We start from the raw sequence: 21,000 nt of genomic DNA on the forward strand, positions 1-21,000 counted from the left end.
CGCCCAGAGGACGGTCAGTGGGAATACATGGGTAAACATTCAAGCAGATATCCCTTACTGCTCATAAATTATAGTCTCTGTTCGAAAAGAAGGATTCGACAGAAGATGAGCCACCCGTGGTTCACAAAGTCTGCCAAGGATACTATTCAATCACAAATTAACAGGCATTAGAGTGTGCCCAGAGTTAGGACATTTATTTCAGGGACCAGAAGCAGATGCGAGGCATGAATTTCAATTGTGCTTCCTAAATTACACCTTGAAACCTCTGCCATTGCTGTTCCATCCTCTACCCTGCTTGTCTCCCCTTTCTGACGCAGGTCAGGCAGCACCCAAGGAGCATGATAATCAAAATTTTGGACATAAGCCCTTCAACAGGATTCTTCAGGAATCCTGAAGAAGGGCTTATGTGCGAATCGTCAATTCGCCTGCTCCTTGGATGCTGCCTGACCTGCTGCGCTTTTCCAGCAACACATTTTTCAGCTCTGATCTCCAGCATCTGGAGCCCTCACTTTCCACTTTCTGAATCTATGTTCTCCCTCTCCAATTACAGAGCACATTCTCTCACATTATGGAATCTACCCTCTACAACTGAACTTCTTTGATCAAGTCTACCTTCCCTGCCTCAGCATCAAGCTCCGTTTGTGCTGCCACTTTGCCTCTGGTCTCAGTGTGGTTTGACCTCTCCATTCATGCTGTTTATACCTCCTACTCACATTTCACTCCGGAAAGTTTCCGTTTTGGAGTAAACTTTATTGAAAACACCTCTTCCGCTTTGCACTGAATAACCCAAATTTCACAAAGTATTCTCACCATTCATCTCACTGTGCTAAAGGCAACTGCACGCTGACAGTGTGCTATAACAATTACCTTTCTTACATAGCTCTGGCTAGAGAAACGATTTCACTGTAGAGATTATCACCCCCTTTAGACAAAGGAATTTATTTTCCTGACGTCTTATTGGCACTAGTAAGAGTTTCACGCTGCCTTAGTATTGTAACATGGAGAAAGACAAATCACAGTACGAAGTTTGGGCTGAGTATTGTTTACCTGTCATTGTTTTAAATATTGTTTCAAATTTGCAGTGCTTATTAGTGAATGCTTCTTCTTGAAGTTAGTATCAAATGGAATGGAGGACATTGAGAGGTGACATTTTCGAAGTTAATAAAATCATGGGAGGCATGGATAGGGTGAATGGCCACGGTCTTTTCCACACGGTAGGGGAGACCAACCATATAGGATACAGCTTTAATATGAAAAGGGGAAGATATAACAGGGACAAAATGGCAACATTTTCACGCAGAGGAGGCGTGTGTATGGAATGAGCTGCCAGATGCCATGGTCGATTCAAGGACAGCGACAAGACTTAAAAGGCATTTGGACAAACATATGAATGGGAAGCGTTTAGAGGCATGTGGACCAAATACAATCAGATGGGACTAGTTTAGTTTGGAAACACTGGTTAGCATGGATAGGTTGGATGACTTGTTTCTGTGTAATATGACTGTATGAATCTAGAAAGCGAGGGAAGCAGCAAGAAATAAACGAAAAAAGAATGTAAATAAATTGGCAAGAAATATAAAAACAAGCATCACAAGTTTTTCTGTGTGTATATAAAAAGTTGAAGATGAGTGTGAGACCTTTGTGGCAGAAAACAAGTAAGGAAAGTATATTGAGGACATTCGGAGGGTGTGACTGGAGAAGTGGCTGCAGGGAACAGGCAGATAATTCACACCAGTATTTGACATCAATCCTCACAGGGAAGGCACTGTAAGTATTTCACAATAATCAAGAAAATGGTAATAGGAGGGTTCTTGAACTGTCTCTAACAAAAAGTGCAAGGTTTTTAACAACAGCTAAGACTAAGTATAGGCAGGTCAGCAGTAATTCATAATTGGTTTGAAAAGTAGTGGTTATAGAGTGACTGGTGCCACTGTGTGAAATATTCCATTACTCACTGGATTACAGGCGTGTTCCAGTGAAACTCATGAAGCTCCAATATGGCGCCTGTTTTCAAAAGATGGAGCGAGACAGAAAGCAGGAAACATTTAGCCTGACCATTGTTGCTGGGAATCTGCGACAGTCTGTTATTAAGGAAGGAATTGCAGGGCATTTAGAAAAACTTCAGGCAGAGTCAGCATGGTTTTGTGAAAGGGTAACTATATTTTGTCTGTAAAATCATGCAAAGTTTTTCTAGTGATCCCTGAGAATGTAACAAGCGGACATGATAAAGGAGGACTGGTAGACATGAGGCTTTCCAGAGATTTTCCACAAGGTATCACAAAGTAAAGGTTCTTCCACCAGACAGATACTCATAGTATGATGGATAACATCGAATGATGGATAGTTATCACATAGAAATTGGAGAGTAAGGATTCATCGATTTTATGAAAAACACGTATCTTCTGGAGTAGTACCAATATCAGTCCAATGGCTTCAGTTATTTACAACTATACTGAGAGCCTGAAGCAGGGAGCTGAGTGCAATACACATCCGAGTTTGAGGATGACACTGACAACCAAAAGGCAGGCTGTTATTTAATGAAAAGGAGTCCCAACAAAGGAGCAGTACAAAAGGATTGGAGTGTTCCTGCGTGTGAAACATAAAGTCATCATGCTGATGCAGCAAGTAACTCGATTGGTGCATTAAGCGGGTTTCTGGGATGAGAGGGTTGAATTATTGAGTACATCTAAAATACTGAGGCCATTATTCATTGTGCTTGAAATGAATGAGTGTGACATTACTGAAATGGACAAGGTACAGAGGGGGCTTGACAAAGTATTTGTTGAGAATGTGGTTCCACACCTGGGCAGAGTGTCTCACTCCGTGACATTGATACAGAATAAGGGATATTGATTTCAAACTGAGATGTAAAGAAATGTCATCTTTCAGAAGGTAGTGCATTTCTGGAATTCCCGAACCCAGAGATTTGTGGAAGGGGCATCACTGAATATATTTACAGAGGGGGTGGATTGATTTCGGACATATAAGCCGGTTGAGAGATACGAGGGGGTAGCAGGAAAGTGGAGTTGAGCCAGCCTGGATTCTACAAGTACATTTTCGAACCAAGACCTAACCGTCGGAGTGACCTCGATCTGCTCCTGTGTAGCAGGTCCGAAGGGCTAAATGGAAGATCAGAACACAGGCCTGAGGGACACCAGTGGGCCATTCGGCCCTTTGACTCTACTCCACCAGGAAAGTAGGTCATGGTTCATCTCATTGTGCTCTCAGTTGCACTTTTCTGTCCATGCACCATTATATCTGATTCACCTGTCTATGGAAAATCAGACGAAGCCAAACTTGATATAATATAAAGATTCCGCCATCACAAACTTCTGGGAAAGAGAATTCCCACTTGAATAAATACCCACTTTGTGAATTCTCCTCACTCCGGATCTGACTGTGGTTGGAGAGTGTGACTGTTACCTTTTATAGTACCGCTTCTCCACTGATCGTAACAAATTTAAAAGTAACCAGGTTGGTGATATGGCCGATGATAAAGGTCTCAGACTGGGTTAGGTTCAGTAATAGGAACAAGTCAGGCGGATTTCTTTCGGCAGTCACATCTAACTAATAGACATAACGGAGCAGCATGGTGGATCTGTGGTTAACACTGCTGTCCCATACCACCAAGGTGCTGAGTTCAATTGCAACCTTCAAATCTCCCCGTATCTGTGTGTGTTTCCTCCATGTGGTCCTGTTTCCTTCCACAGTCCAAAGATGCGCAGGTTAGAGTTAATGGGCAATGCTCAATTGCACATTGTGCTCAGGGATGTGTAGGTTAGATGGTTTGGTCATGGCAAATGCAGGATTACATGGTTAGGTTAGGGGGATAGGTCTGGGTGGGATGCCATTCGGTGGGTCAGTGTGGACTCAATGGACAGAAAGTCCTGCTTAAACAATGTAGAGGTTCTATGACAATGACAAATTCGGATTAGACAAACACCCAGTGGTTATCTACCTGATCCATGCTCCTCAAGGTCTTGCATTTTTCAATAAGATCACCTCTCATTCCAAGAATAATCTATTAAAGCCTCCATAATATAAGCCCTTCATCTCTGGCATACGTGAAGTGAAGCATCTCTGAACTGCTTCCAAAGTATTTGTATCCTTTCTCAGGAAAGGAGAAAAAATAACAACCTCGCATCCCAGATGAGGTTATTTATTATTTTCTCAGTATTGTGAGACTTTGGAAACATCTTGCCGCAGAGCATTGGAGGCAGAGATATTGAATATTTTTGAGGCAAAGACAGAAGATTCGTAGATAAGAATGGAGTCAAGGATTATTGGTCAGGAATGTGCAGTGTGGGAGAAATGCTGGCAGTAGTACCAAATGACACTGATCCAAAACAACCAGGAACATAATGAAAAACAAATGGTAACGTAATTTTTTTTAAAAATGCAAATGTGATGGTATAGAGTTCCAAAGGAACATGGGGTTGCTCTGTCATGACAGAGAGGCCACTCGTGGTCGTTTAACCTGACGGTCAGCACACCTAAGGTGTTGGGGTGAGGTTGAGAGAGCGCCCTCTTCATGGTAACCTCTGTCAGTGTGGGGAATTGAACCTGCGCTGGTGTCCTCCCTCTGCATCACAAACCATCCAACCAAATGAGTGGGAGACTGTGTAACTGTTACAGACAGAAACAGCCACTGACAAAGGACAATAGAATCTTTCATAACAAGGGGAAAAGGTACAATTCAGATAACTGTCAAGATAACGGCTGAGGATAAAAATGTCCTTGGCTAGAAATTGTGTTTTATAACGAGACAAGTGTTTAGAATCTGTTTTTGGCTGAATGCAATAAGGTGAGACAAGTGAAATAACCAGACACTAATTGTTATTGCTTACTGATAACCATACAATAAGTGTAGATTTTGGTCAGTCTGTGTAAAATGAGCTTATCATTTCATAAAAGTATACAACTGATGGAATATATTGTTTGGAGTGCCCGTCCCCATGGGAAATGCCCTCAAACAGGCACTTGAAGAAAACCGGGGTAAAAGTGCCTGGGTGTAGTCTGGTCGGTGACAGGAACCCAGGGGGTTGAATAACTGAAAGTTCCTGCAACACGGAGCTGGGAAAACCATCAAATAAGCCGCAATCTTATTATTTGCTCGAGCACATTTGAAGAGTTGATTAGCCTCATGATGGATGTTAATTCTATGTGATTCGAATAACATCCATCTCTACTCCTTCCCTTTATACGTTACATACGGGGACATTGACATTTTCCTGAAAACGGAAATTACTTGCAACTTTTTCTGGAACATCCCATAATTGGCATTCTCCAGAATATTCTATCACCATGTGAGGGTATTGGAAAGGCAAGAGAGAAAGAGGAAAGGCGCTGCGTGCAGCAGTAAGAATGATGGAGCATTAGCCTTGTCCGGGTAGGTGCTCTAACAGATATACAGTGTTTATAGTGTGGGGGCAAAGTGGAGAGAGAGAGAAGGTGCTGCATGCAGCAGTGAGAGTGGTGGAGCATGAGCCTTGTTCGGGGGTAGATGCTAGAACAGATTTCAATGAATGTGCTGGAGCAGAGAGAAAGAGAGAAGATGGTGACCCTTATCCTGGCAGAATGGGGAAGGTTATTGATGCCTGTCCTGTATTCTTGGACATTTCTTCAGACCTCAGATCCTGCACTGAGTAGGGCGGTGAGCTCACACCACTGTGCAGGGCAGCTCCAAACTGAGAAAGCTCAACCGTTTGCCAGTTGGCCTTTTAAGAATGGTACCAGTGCCAAGGATCACAGAATATCCATGGGGCATCCAAGCGATGGTGTTTACCTCCAGCCATGAAGGGTGGGAGAATTAGGCTGGTATTGAATGATAGGGATACCGTGGGGTGAGGTGAGTAGATAATGAGGTGAGTTCGATAAGATAGTACCAGGAAACTAACTCAGCCTCGTACAGATAATCTCACAGTCAATGAAAATGGCACTGAGATAAATTATTGTTAGTTTCTGCCAAATGAGTTGAAGAATCTGCTGACTCCACTCCCAGTTACAAAGCTGAATAACAACTGCTCACCCAAAACTCGCCATCGTCCGAACTCAAACCAATATCCCATTCACCCATCATTCCTGGGAATTCAGGTTCGCGTTGCTGGCTGCTGTCAAAATATCTTCATTTCAGCATTCTGAAACCTGTGATCTTCCATGAAATTGTCTCTCAATCTCCCTTTCTCTCTTTTCCCCAAAATTATTTTGTTTGTTGATACTTAAACTGATTGCCCCGCCATCTCTCTCTGGCCCTGAAGTTCACACCCACAGCACCCTTTGTCATGGCACAATGGACATATGGGGCTTTAAATGGATGGGAGCTGCACATCCTGTCACTTCCACCATGGGCTGCAAGTTTCCCCTCACTATGGGCAGAAATCCTACACATTGTTGCTTAGCAATGTACTGGGGTGGTGAAAACAGCTGCTTTGACGGTAACTGCTCCAGGTTTACAGATCCATTCACTGCACAGATTCCCATACTGTACAGATGCCTTGTCCCCATCTATCGACCAAGAGACTGGTTTGGACTGCATTGCACCCCAAGCGGGACAGATCGTTTCGTCAGTGTTTCAGAATGAATGCATCAGTGTGTACTGTACTACTCCACGTGTTGGACAGATAGCTAGTGGACTGGAGAGACCTGTGCTATATTTCATCCTGGACTGATTTCTGGGTTGTACTGAACTTGGTCTGTACAGTGCTCCCTGTTGAGCAGATACCTCATCTGGGCTTATATGGTCCTGGCTGGATCTGTGAGTTAGATTTACTCTGCAATATAATTCCTGATAGAGCTATCACTCCTCCAGTATGGCGCATTCCGCTGTTAAATCCTGTGTTTCTGCAACATGTTGCTCATTAAGTAATTAGCCAATTAAAACGTGGATTTCTGTCCTTTTTGTTATGAAACTGAGCAGACACATCTCAAAATACATGATGAAGGTAGTCCTGACCGGTATATTTTCTTATTTTCAACATAAATGTGAGGTGCTGTGTTTCAGATGAAATTCGCTTGGTCAAAATATTCGACATTAAGCAAAACACAATGCATTCAACCACTGTCGACAAAACACAAAAAATCAGAATAATAGATTGTCTAACTACTAAACAATAACTGTTCCAATATGGCAACATCCTATAAACACACACTTGTCAAACAAGAAATTCAGGAAACAGATTGTCTCACATGCAGTTCTCCAATCCAGGAGGAAAGAACATCAAAAGACAATTCTGAGAGAAGTCTCATAGAGAGTGTGTAGCTGCCAGGAAAGATTTCCACCCTCCCAACCCTGCTGAGACCCCAGCAATAACTGGTGAAAGGTAAAACTAAGAATCCTGGTTCCGTGAGAGTTTGACCGTCACTCCACAGGTCCAGGCCGCAGCTGCAAGGACCACAAGGAATGGACTGTAAATACACCATCTATGCCACTGTAAGAGCCTCTCAAAAATGCCTAGCCTCACCTAAGCCGTTACATGATGTTAAGATAAATGTCAAAGTTAAACATAAATAAATAATATGAAAGGATGCAGCGGGCCTGGTTATCAGAGACAGCCGGCCTTGGGAGCCCAGCAATTCGGACCGTGCCACAATATAGTAGGATCATCGAGCTAGTGAATAGAAAGCATCATCTCTCTGCCTCACATCTAACTTTACACTTGGAGATGATGCTATTAGCCCAATAGTCAGCGATGTCAATATTACAACCAGACCAAGTATTATTGTGACTTATAAGCATTGTAAGTGAAAGGAACTGTTTGTACATTGACTGTGATTGATGTCAGTCTCCATGGATACTAACTGCGTCATTAGAGGATTTCCCTCTTCTATTATTAAGGGGCTTCCTTCAACCTGTTATTCCATAGTATCAGCGGCTGCGTCATCCTCAAGATGATTGGGCTCAGCAGCTACAGGGAGAGGGAGAGGAAGAGAATCTTAGAACAAAAGACTGGAATGTTCCAACAATGGATCAGAATCTGAGAGCATTAGACTGGAATGTTCCAACAATGGACAGTAGTTTGTCCTTGGGTCTATACTTGCTTTCTCAGGATTGGGCATGGTTAGAGTTGAGGATACGAGCCGTACTGATGATTATTCTGGCAGGTTACTATCCCATCTCGCTATTATTGGTGTTCCTGGTAAGCCTATTTCTGCTAATTATCTTAGCGATGGTGAAGGTTATTGCTATTTCTGTTAATTATATATAACAAATACATAATCTGTTTTCTTCAGTTTCATTCAAAAGTTCCACTTCATTTCTATCAATTTCCGAATCCTCACTCATAAACATCTAAGCAGCAACAAGACTGTTCAGACCTTGATTTTTCCTTTTGCCCTGAACTGTTTTATGTCTCTATATTCTCTCTGTTATCAACCCTACCTACACCCACCATTATAATATCCCCAGTCTCCAGCTCTGCCTCAGTGCTGTTGCTGAATAAGCCATCATCTGCCCCCTTGTTAACTTCAGATTTTACGGCTCCAGTTCTTTACTGACCACTCTTCCAATTACAAATATTTTGACCACAAGCTTGCACTTGTCTCTCCAGTTATTTCATAATCGGGACCTCATATCACAATAATAATGTAACTGGCCGTGTTATGACTCTAAAGGCATTGTTTCAAATTCTACCAGAATCAATGATTGAACTTAAATTCAAATGGCAACAATTGGAAACAAACCTCATTTTACAAACGGCAACCATAAACCATTAGGATTTCTTTTATTATTTCACTGATAGCCTTTGGTAGAGAAACCAAGCGTGATAATAAAAGGTTGGCTCCATATTGCCTTGACAAATGGTCTCTCAGTCAACGACAATTAGTGATGGATGACAAAATGCTGCCCTTGCCAGTGATGCTGGCATATCGTGAAACAACAGAATTAAAGGTGAAATAAACCAAGGAACTGTGGATGATGGAGATCTTAAATAAAATTCCCCAGCGTCTGAAAATATTGGAGAATCTAACCAAGTATGGCAGCCTCTGTCAGGAGAAAAACAGATAAATTTTCGAATCTAGTGACCCTATATCTCAACTGAAAGCTACTGGGAAGTAATGTTATTTATATCAGGGATGGTTGGATGTGGAGGGGGAGGGTAGTTTAGTGGATGTAGAAATGACCAGCGAGAAATAGAGAAAGAGAGAGACAAATGAAAAGCAAACATAGGAGCTGCTGATAACCACCCAGAAGGGAAATAATATGGGACCTTATTCTAAAATTTCCCCTTTTCCCATATTCCTGAATATCATGTCAATTTCGATGTGTCCCTATTTAAATTGAGTTATAGTCCCTCTGTCTTTCTTCTCTGAGTGTGATGATCAACTCCATCGCAATACTGGTGCCGCCATTATAGTTACTGAGATGAAAAGAAACGAAATGTCACATTGTCAACTGATTTTTTTTGGAGAAGGGAACTGTAACTGTCGGACTGTGCAGAGATGTAACTGTTTTTTTCTGCTAAGAACAGAAACATTTTCAACAATGAATTGGTGCACCGTGTGTGCGAAATTTTGACTTGCTACTCTCATTACAGATAAAGGGACGTTCTGTGGACGCTTTTCATGTGTTTGTGTTATCAGTTGCTGCGTCCATTCAGAGAGACCCAAGGGAATGGTGACCCTACTCGGGAGAGATATGAGCACTGCATTTACAGAGTGTTCTGGGTCCATTGTAAACAAATGGAGTGGAGGTTATATAGAAGGGAAGCTCCATACAAAGGGAGGGGCAGGGCACTGCATGATCCTACCAAGAATATCCAAGAACATGTGTCTAAGCTGGACCCATTCCAAGTGTAAAATGTGAAACCAGCGTCTTTAAAAAGTGAGGTGGCGACTGAGCTGTGTCCCCTCCTTCAAACTCACACCAGTACTGTGCTGACACTCACCACAAAGTGAACTGGAGTGTTTCTGGAAATTTCCAGGCAAGAGTGGATGACATATCCATCACAATGAAGTGGATTGGATTGAGTCTGGAACTTTCCATGCAGGAGTGCGTAACATAACTGGAGTGCAGCCCTCCGATATATCACTAGCTGATAGAAGCCACCTGCCTGCTGAGAGGAATACATTGATTCTGTCTCAACATCAAAAGGTGCAGAAACTAACTTCCAGAAATACTAGGGAACAGGGGCCCTGGTGAAAATGAGGGGCTGCACGAAATTAGAATTAATGAAGAGTATGTTTTAGAAAACCTAATCGAATTGAATATTGGCATTTTGCTGAAACTGATTAGCTATATCCCCGAGTATTGAGGATGTGGGAACAGAGCTAGTGAAAGAACTACTGACTATTCGTCAAAACTGGTTAGATTGTGGAAAGGATCCTGCAGACTGGAAAACAGCTATTGTAAACCTAAACATTTAAAACAGGACGGAGAGGGCAAACAGAAAACTAAATAGAAAACTAAAAAAAACATTATAACCTTTTATAAGGAATGTGACAACTAGACACTTGGAAAATAATGGTATGATTTGGTAGAGTCAGCCGAGATTCAGGAAAGGGAAAGGATCTTTGATAAACTTGCTGTAGTTTGTGGAGATTGTCCGTTGTGACATCGAAAATTGACAACCAGTGGGGGTAGAGGATTTGAATTTTCAGAAGACATTTGACACGGTTGAATACTGGTGAGTGGGGAATGTTAGAGTCCATGGGTAGGTAGGGGTGAAACACACTGAATGGATCAAAAATTGGATAATGGGAAAAATGAAGAGAGTAGTGTTTTTCTTGGGTGGAAGGCATGCGGGGTTTCAGAAGGATTAGTGCTTGGGCAATAGCTGTTCGCATGGCATAACATGATTCAGGTGGGAACAACAAATAAAATGATTCTCATTTACGTTTATTAAATGGTGAGAGGCTGGGAAGTTCTGTTGTTGAAATGGACCTGGATGTCCTTGGTTATAAGTCACTAACAGAATTCAGATGGGACAGTAAGTAATTATAACTGGAAATGATATCTGGTCTTTCATGCAAAATGCTTGAAGTACCGCAGTAAATATACCTTACTCAATGGTAGTGTTTTGTTGAAAGAGCAGTTGGGGTATTATGTACAGACTGAGTCTACTTCATAAATAATGATCCTGGCGTGATGGTATCATCAGGAGAGAGAGTGGTAACTATGGAGTTAACCTGTAAAACTGTGAGAGAATACGAAGGTGAAACTTGATGGTTATGGAAACACACTCATTTTGTCCCAAGCAGCCAATGATAAGGTGAGAAATTTTGTACTTTCCATAGGATGCTCAATTCCCAATAGTTTTCACGCCAGTGCATAGACCTCATTTCGATTAACAGAGAGGTACAGGCTCCGAATGAACTCTGAACACTGTACTGTGCAGTTACCGTGTGACCCTCCACTCAACTTTACATTGTCCATAATTCTGTCAGCAGGCACAATGCCTTCATTCTGAAACAGTTAGCCATTCCCCACCAGCTTCTGAATTCCAGTGAGAACATAGGTCTGCTCTCTCAGCGACGGAAGATGCCTTTGAGACTGGTCAAAAAATAGCTTCATTCCCACTGTCAGAAAAGCATGCTAACATAACTCTGATGCACTACGAATAATGAAGCCACAAGCAATACCATGGAACAGTCCCTCTGTGCAGTTCCTGCGCCATTTGTTTATTATGCTGAAGCTTCTCTGACACTTTCCTGTTTCTGTGTTAGTGTCTTGAGAAGCGAAATGGCCTCTTCCTTTTCCTTTGTAAGTGACACTAGGTGTGAAATGGTCACTTGCTGATCCCTTGTAAAAGATGTGTGGGAGTGAGCAGATTCCTTGTCTTCCTATGTAAAGGCAGAAGGGATTGAATTGGCTATCCCTCTTTTTGTCCCGTAGTTTTGATGGGCCGGATGACTTTCCCATATTCCTGTGAAGCCAGATTGAGGTCCTGAGTGAACTCCTCCGTTTTCTGTGGAAATGAGCAGCGCTGTTTCATGAATGTTACTTACAGTTTAACAGCACAGGCTTGAACGTTGTCTAAGTCTTGTTGCATAATGACACAGATTGCATCAGGAGGTCAAGGATGACGAAGCTTTCTGAGTATTCCGTAACGTACAGTAAATATCTCCACTTCTGATCGATGTGGACTCAATGGGATGAATGACCTGCTTCCTCACAGCAGGGATTCCCTGCTGACAAACTGGGGTTGCCTGGGCTGAGATAGCTACCCTGAGGATCTCCTGCAGAGATGTCCCATGCCTAAGATGATTGATGCCCACCGATGATAAACATGTTCTATTGTGCAATGGATGACTCCAAACACTGGAGAGTTTGCAATGGATTCTGATGAAGTGTAATTTTGCTTAGGCTCCTTGATGTTAAAAACTGCCTTGATATCAGGGCCAGTCGCTCTTTGCTAAGTCCTTGTATTCACCTCTAATGCTCATATCAATAGGGCATCGTGTAGGAGCAGGCATTGATTTCTTCAAACAAAGGTAGTGAATGTCAGGAATCTCTATTCCAAAGAGTCAGGGGAGCTTTAGCAGTAAGTGGCCTCCAACTGCATCTGTCAAGCAGGTTAGTTGGTCTGAATGGAACATCAGAACAGGAGCAGGGTTAGATGGTTAGACACCATGAACCTTTTCCACTAGGCACTGCAATTGTGGCGGATCAGGTTGTGATCTCAGCCCCACTTTCCTGTCTGTATCCCATCATCTTTGACTCACTTCTCTGTCAAATATTTAACTAACTCAGCTTTGGATAAATGTGAACAAAGAGGCACCACATACTTCTGGAGAAGAGAATTCCAACTCATATGATCCTTTTAGAATTTCTCCTCATCTCCATTACAGTGTCATGCAGCACGGAGACCTGTCCACATAACTCAGACATCCCAATCTGATCTAGTCCTACTTGCCAGCATTAGGCCCATATTCCTCTAAATCCTTTCTGTTAATATGCATATCCAGATGCCTTTTAAATGTAACTGTACCAGCCTCCATCACTTTCTCTGAGAGCTCATTCCATACACACTACACAACCTGCATGAAAACATTGACCCTTTACTATCTTTCTCCTCTCGCCAAAAGCCTTTGTCCTATATCTTTGGAGTCCCCTAACGTGGGAAAAAATACCTTGGCTATTCAGATTATCCATGTTCCTCATGATTTTATAAACCTCTCTAATGTCATGCCTCACCCTCCGATGCTCCAGAGTAATCAAGCCCCAGTCTGTCCAGCCTCTCCCTGTAGCCTAATCCCTCCATGCCTGGTAATATACTTGTACGTTTTTTTCTGCGCCCTATCAAGTTTAACAACATCCTTCCTGTAGGAGAGCGAACCAAATTAAACACAGTATTCTAAATCTGCCCAGTCGCAACATGATCTCCCAACTCGCATACTCAATGCACTGATCAATAAAAACAAGCATACGAAACCCCATCTTCACCACCCTGTCTACCTGCGACTTCACTTTCAAGGATGTATGATCATGGGCCCTTTTGTTCAATAACGCTCCCCATAACCTCACCATTAATTGTATATGTCTTGCCCTATTTTACCTTACCAAATGCAATACTTCACACTTATCTAAATTTAATTCCATCTATCACTCCTTAACCCATTGGCCCATCTGACCAAGGTCTCATTGTACTCTGAGGTAAAACCTGCTGGCCATTGCACCTCCAATTTTAATGTCATGTGTAAACATAATAAACAGGCAAATATTCACATTTAAATCATTTATATAAATCATGAAAAGCAGTGGATTCAGTACGGCTCTTTGTGGCACATCACTGGTCATAGCTCTCCAGTCTGAAAAACAGTCCTTTGCCACCTCTGTCTCCTACCTTCACTCTAATTTTGTCGTCAATTGGCTAGCTTATCTTGGATCTATTTATGACCTAACCGTACTAACTTTTCTGCCATGTGCGATCCTGTCGACTGCCTTGCTGAATCTATCTGGATAACGTCTACCACACTGCCATCATCAATCTTCTTTGTCACCTCTTCACAAAATGCAATCAACTTTGGTAGAAATGATTCCCCATGCACAAAGCCATGTTGACTATCCTTCATCAGTTGCTGCATTTGCAAATACATGTAAATCCTGCCCCTCTGAATGCTCTCCATCAATATGGCCACCAATGACGTCAGGGTCACTGATCGATAGTTCAGGTCACTATTCCATTTCCTCGTTCCACGCTTCCGCTGCTCACTGCAAATGTTAATGTAACCGGGTTGGTGATATGATCAATATTTTGGTCTCAGACTGTGTGAGGATTAGGAACGAGTCAGGCAGGATTATTTAATCTGCTAACATTAACAAGTTTATGGCTGAAACAAAGTTACTCAAACTAGAATGGAAAGATGAATGACAAATAGTTGACTAATGCAACTCTGTGCGTCGATGTTTCCCTCTCTAAAAATACAGACACATGCACACGTTTGATGACAAACTGAAAAATATAATCTCTGCAAAACGTTAACTTGAAAGAACTGTGCCCAAATATTAATTGAACTCATGACGAAAGGAAACATGAGTGATAGTTCCAAACATCATTCATCTTATGAAGCTACTCTGCTCTTACAAGCTACTGGTAATGGGATAACTTCCTGGAACAGGTGGATTTAGTTGGATTGCCTTTACTTCAGGCAGTGGGGCGATTCCAATCAATCCTCCACAAGAATTCTACATGAGTGGTAAAGACGACTGAGGAGTTTTCAGCTCACACACATTGCTGGGAAGAGGAACACAGAGAGAGAGGGAGCAACAGGCTGTTACTTCACAGGAAGGATGCATTTCTTCCCTCTCTAAGTTGAATCACACAATAACATTATCCGGCCCCAAACTGGACCAAATGAAGTATGTTTGAACAGTGTCTAAACTATGCGAATCCATCACATTCCCTACTCCATGTAGGTACATCACTGCTGCTGTTGGACACCCAGCCATTTCTTTTGGAACAAACAACGCAACTAGGCCTCAAAGCCCTCCGCTTCTTTCTTTCCCGCCGGACCAACCAGTACCCTTCCACTGACACCCTCCTTCGACTGACTGAACTGGTCCTCACTCCGAACAACTTGTCTTTCCAATCCTCCCACTTCCTCCAAACCAAAGGAGTAGCCATGGGCACCCTCATGGGCCCAAGCTATGCCTGCCGCTTCATCATATATATGGAAGAGTCCAGCTACACTGGCACCACCCCCCACCTTTTCCTCTGCTACATCGATGACTGTATCGGCGCCACCTCGTGCTCACACGAGGAGGTTGAACAGTTCATCCACTTTACCAACCCCAACCTCAAATTTACCTGGACCATTGCAGGCTCCTCCCTCCCCTTCCTACACCTCTCCATTTCTATCTCGGACGACCGACTAAACACGGACGTTTACTATAAACTGACCGACTACCACAGCTACCTAGATTACACCTCCTCCCACCCTGCCCCCTGTACAAACGCCATCCTGTACTCCCAATTTCTTCGCCTCCGCTGCATCTGCTCCCAGGAGGACCAATTCCAATACCAAACAACCCAGATGGCCTCCTTCTTCAAAGACAGCAATTTCCCTCAGACGTGATTGACGATGATCTCCACAACATTTCCCCCACTTCCCGCTCCTCCGCCCTTGAACCCCGCCCCTCCAATCGCCACCAGGACAGAGCCCCACTGGTCCTCACTTACCACCCCAACAACCTCAAGATACATTGTATCATCCTTCGTCATTTTCGCAACCTCCAAATAGACCCCACCACCAGGGATATATTTCCCTCCCCTCCCCTATCAGTGTTCCAGAAAGATCACTCCCTCCGCGACTCCCTCATCATGTCCACACCCCCCACCAACCCAACCTCCATTTCCGGCACCTTACCCCTGCAACCGCAAGAAATGCAAAACTTGCGCCCATACCTCTCCCTTTACTTCCCTCCAAGGCTCCAAGGGATCGTCTCATATCCATCACAAATTCACCTGCACCTGCACACACAGCATTTACTGCATCCGCTGCACCCGATGTGGCCTCCTCTACATTGGGGAGACAGGCCGCCTACTTACGGAATGTTTCAGAGAACATCTCTGGGATACCCGCACCAACCAGCCCAACTGCCCAGTAGTTGAACACTTTAACTCCCCCTCCCACTCCGCCAAGGACATGCAGGTCCTTGGCCTCCTCCATCGCCAGACCATGGCAACGCAGCACCTGGAGGAAGAGCGCCTCATCTTCCGCCTAGGAGCCCTCCAACTACAAGGGATGCATGCTGATTTCTCCTTTTTTCTCATTTTCCCTCCCCCACCTTTTCTCAGACCCAACCCTCGGACTCAGCACCACCTTTTTGACCTGCAATCTTCTTACCGACCTGTCAGCCCCCACCCCCTCTCCGGCCTATCACCCTCGCCATTACCTCCTTCCTCCTATCCCATTCCCAACGCCCCTCCCCCAAGTCCCTCCTCCCTACCTTTTATCTTAGCCTGTTTGACACACCCTCCTCATTCCTGAAGAAGTGCTTATGCCCGAAACGTCGATTCTCCTGCTCCTTGGATGCTGCCTGACCTGCTTCGCTTTTCCAGCAAAAGATGTTTTCCCTGTCGTAAGGGAGTCCAGAACTAGACGGCATAGGTTTAGGGTGAGAAGAGAAATATATAAAAGAGATCAAACAGGCAACTATTTCATGCAGAGGGTGGTACGTGTATGGAATGGTTCACGAGAGCAAGTGGTGGAAGCTGGTACAACTGCAACATTTGAAAGGCATCTGCATGGGTATGTCAGTAGGAGGGCTTTGGAGCGATATGGCATGTGGGACTAGTTTGGGTTGGGATATGTGGTCAGTATGGAGTTAGACCGAGATGTCTGTTTCCATGCTGTACATCTCTAGGACTCTAGGACTCTATGACCCAGTCTTCACTGTTCCCTGGGGATGAGACTACCACAGACAGTACAACTCTAAGGAGATAGGAACAACCTTATCTCAATCTTAAATGGGGAAACATTTAATTGTAAAAGTGTATGAACCTCACAGCAAGTCGGCTTCCATTTCTTTAAAAATGAGGGCACAACCCATAGGAAAGACATAGACCATTCAGCCCTTCAAACCTATCCCACATTCCCACTGGCTACATTAAGTAAAGTATTTATCAAACGCAGCCTCCATTGCTCCCTTGGTTAGCCATTTCAGAAAGCGTAAACCATAGAGCATATGAAATTGGTGCAGAACTAGTCTGTTTGGTTCAACAAGTCTGATCTGCTGTTCAATTAGGGCTGACATGTTTCTCTATAAATTTATCCCGCTTTCTCACTGTTATCTTGATCAATGTATCAATCAGAATATATCTATCTGTGTCTGTGCTCTATGTCTGTATGCAGGTGTGTGTTTCAGCTTATTGGCAGGAGGCAGAGGGTGGTGGAAGAAAGTTGACTTTTGGACTGGTGGCCTGTGACCCGTAGCATTCCAAAGGGATTGCTGCTAGATCCACTTTTGGTTGTCATTTATATCAATTATTTAGATGAGAATTATACAAAGTATGGTGAGCAAATTTACAGACGACAACAAGATTAGTTATATAGTGGGAGGTGAAGAAGATTAAATAAGATTACAACGAGATCATGTTTAACTGGTCAATATATCATAGAAATGTACAGCACAGAAACGGACGCTCTGGTCAAACTCATTCGTGCCAACCAGATGTTGTAAGTTACCTTAGTTTCATTTTTCAGCATTTGTACCATATCCCTCTTAACCCTTCCAATTCATGTGCCCATCCAGATTCGTTTTAAATGATGCAATTGTACCATCCTCCACCACTTCGTCTGGCAGCTCGTTGCATACATATACCATCTTCTATATGAAAATGGTCCCCTTAGGTCCCTTTTATATCTTGTCCATCTTATCTTAAATCTATGTCCACTCGTTTTGGACTTCCCTACACTGGGGAAAAGACCCTGAATATTCACCTTATCCATCGTCTTCATGATTTTATGAAACTCTAGAATTTGCAAGTTTGACTCCAATCAACACGAATGGCTGTGTTGAGAGTAAACCTGGGCCTAAATTTTGAAATTCAATACTGACTCCTCTTCCTTCTTCATCACATCACAATTCTAAATTCATTTTAACAACTTGTTCAGCCACATTATGAAACACCTCTGTAGGATTTGAATAAAAACTGATGGGCTCAGAGTTAGACCATTTGGCAACAATTCCTGAAGCTGCAACATTATTCTTCTGTGTGTTTGTTCATCAGACACTTTTTAAATTCTGTGGCATACTTCTGTGAGAGTTAGGTCTTGAATCCAGACATTCTGGTCCAGAGTGAGAGACACTACCACGCAAGTTCATGTATTGGAATCTAACCCAGAGCTCTGGCTCAGAGGCATGGGCGTTACTCACTATACAAGTCTTAAACCATGCCCAGATTTTAGATCACATTTTAAATGTCAGCTTTCAGCTCGGTGTGGATTCATTAAAATTTGGTTAGCTTTACTGACTTACACAGTTAAATGAATTACATTGTTAAACAGGTGAAAGGTACTCACTTCAACTCTAGAATGTTGAGTTTATGTGCTCTGCCTTCGAGATAAACTATGAAGATCATTAATTGCTTGGCTATGGTTTCCACATTAATTGGCTATTATCTGACATCTGCAATATGAGGGAAAGACATCCTTCAGACACACTCTGCACTGCAAGGGATCTGGAATAGATATTTGTTACAGAACACCAGAGACGAGGAAAGAGCATACCTTCTGGATCAAAAACACCAATCACTCTTTCCTGCTTCTAACGTGCGGCTGCTCTCTTCTTAAAACCACGAAGGAATCCAAGGCAGCTAATTACTGTCCAGCCTTTCTTCCCCAGTACGACCACTCACTGGACTGAGGAATGGCAAGTGGAGTTTAATTTCAATAAATACAATGTATCACAAGTTGAGAAAACAAACAAGGAGAGGACACCTACAATTAAATGTTGGGCCATTGGTAGTATTGTAGAACAGAGATATCTAGGGTTCTGTTTTTTTTTTAAAGCTTGCACCATGTGTAGGCACGGTGGTTATGAAGACGTTTGGTTTGCTAGCCTTCATTGCTCAGACCTTTGAGTACAGGAGCTGGAACATTATCTTCAGGTTACACTGGACATTCGTGAGGTCTCTCCTGAAGTACTGTGTAGTTATGGTCACCCAGTTACATTGAGGATATTATTAAACTGGAGAGGGTTCAGAAAGGATTTGTCAGTCTGTTGTTGGGAATGGAGTGTTTAAGGACAGGCTCGATGGACTGGGACCTTTGCAACTGCAGCGTAGAAGGTTGAGGCATTATCAAACTTATGGAGGATTATAAATCATTTAGGAGTATCGATAATGTTGAATGGAAGGTGCCCTTTTCCTTACGGTGGTGGATTTCAAGACTAGGGGGTAATTTTAAGATGACAGGAGAAAGGTTTACAGAAGACAAAGTGTCATAGAGCTACCCAGCTCTACTCAACCTGTCCCTGCCAAACAGATGACCTACATTAGTGTAGTTCCATTTGCCAGCATTTGGCCTATATCCCCCTAAACACTTCCTATTCACGTGCCAGTGCAGATGCCATTTAAATGTTGTAATTGTCCCAGCCTGCACAACTTCCTCTGGCAGCTCGTTATATATAAAGCACCCTCTCTTTGAAAGCGTTGCCCCTTACATCCCTTTTAAGTCTTGCCCCTCTGAACTTCAACCTACGTCCTCTAGCTTTGGAACATGCTACCCTGGAGAAAAGACCTTGGCTATTGACACTCCCCATTCCACCTGTGAGTATATAAACCTCTATGATCACAATTCAACCGCTGATGCTTCAGAGAAAATAATCCCGGCATATTAAGCCTCTCCATAAATCTCAAAACATCCAACCCTGGCAATATCTTTGTAAATCTTTTCTGAATTCTTTCACGATTCACACATCTTTCCGCGAACAACGGGACCATAATTGCACGAAGTATTAAATAGTGGCCTAACCAATGTCCTGTACAGCTGCAAAATGACCTTCCAACTCCTACATTCAATGCACTGTCCAACAACGACAAGCATATCAAACACCTCAAAGTTTGTAAGAAGATTTGTTGCTCGGATGCTCGTTGTTGTGGTTCTGTTCGCCAAGCTGGGAATTTGTATTGCAGATGTTTCATCCCCTGTCTAGGTGACATCCTCAGTGCTTGGGAGCCTCCTGTGAAGCGCTTCTGTGATCTTTCCTCCGGCATTTATATTAGTTTGAATCTGCCACTTCCGCTTGTCAGTTCCAGCTGTCCATTGTAGTGGCCGGCTTATTGGGTCCAGGTCGATGTGCATGTTGACTGAGTCAGTGGACGAGTGCCATGCCTCTAGGAATTCCCTGGCTGCCTCTAGGAATTCCCTGGCTCGTCCTTTAAAAGCAATGCTGTCCCAGTCGAACTCATGTTGCTTGTCATCTGCGTGTGTGGCTACTAAGGATAGCTGGTCGTGTCGTTTCGTGGCTAGTTGGTGTTCATTGATGCAGATCGTTAGGTTCTTCCTGTTTGTCCTATGTAGTGTTTTGTGCAGTGCTTGAATGGGATTTTGTACACTACATAATTTTGTAGGGAGACTTTAATTTTCCCAACATTAACTGGGATAAACTTAGAGTCAGAGTTCTGGATGGAGTACAATTTGTACGAAGCATCCAGGAGGGTTGTCTTGAGCAGTATGTCAATACTCCGACGAGGGAAGCGGCCATATTGGACCTTGTACTGGGAACGAGCCAGGACAAGTGGTAGAAGTTGCGGTGGGGGATTACTTTTGGAACAGTGACCACAATTCTGTAAGTTTCAGAATACTTGTAGATAAAGAAGAGAGTGGTCCTCAGGGAAGTGTACTAAACTGGGCCAAAGACAATTATATCAAAATTAGTCAGGAGCTGGGAAATTTGGATTGGGGACAGCTATTTGAAGGGAAGTCCACATTTGAGATGTGGGAGGCTTTCAAAGATGGGCTAAAGATAGTGCAGGATAGGCATGTCCAGTTGAAGGCAAAGGATAGGAAGGGCAAGATTCCTGAACCGTGGATGACAGCAGCAATTGTACGACTAGC

This window comes from Chiloscyllium punctatum, chromosome 16 (assembly GCF_047496795.1).
Source record: "Chiloscyllium punctatum isolate Juve2018m chromosome 16, sChiPun1.3, whole genome shotgun sequence".
In the NCBI taxonomy this organism is placed as follows: Eukaryota; Metazoa; Chordata; class Chondrichthyes; order Orectolobiformes; family Hemiscylliidae; genus Chiloscyllium; species Chiloscyllium punctatum.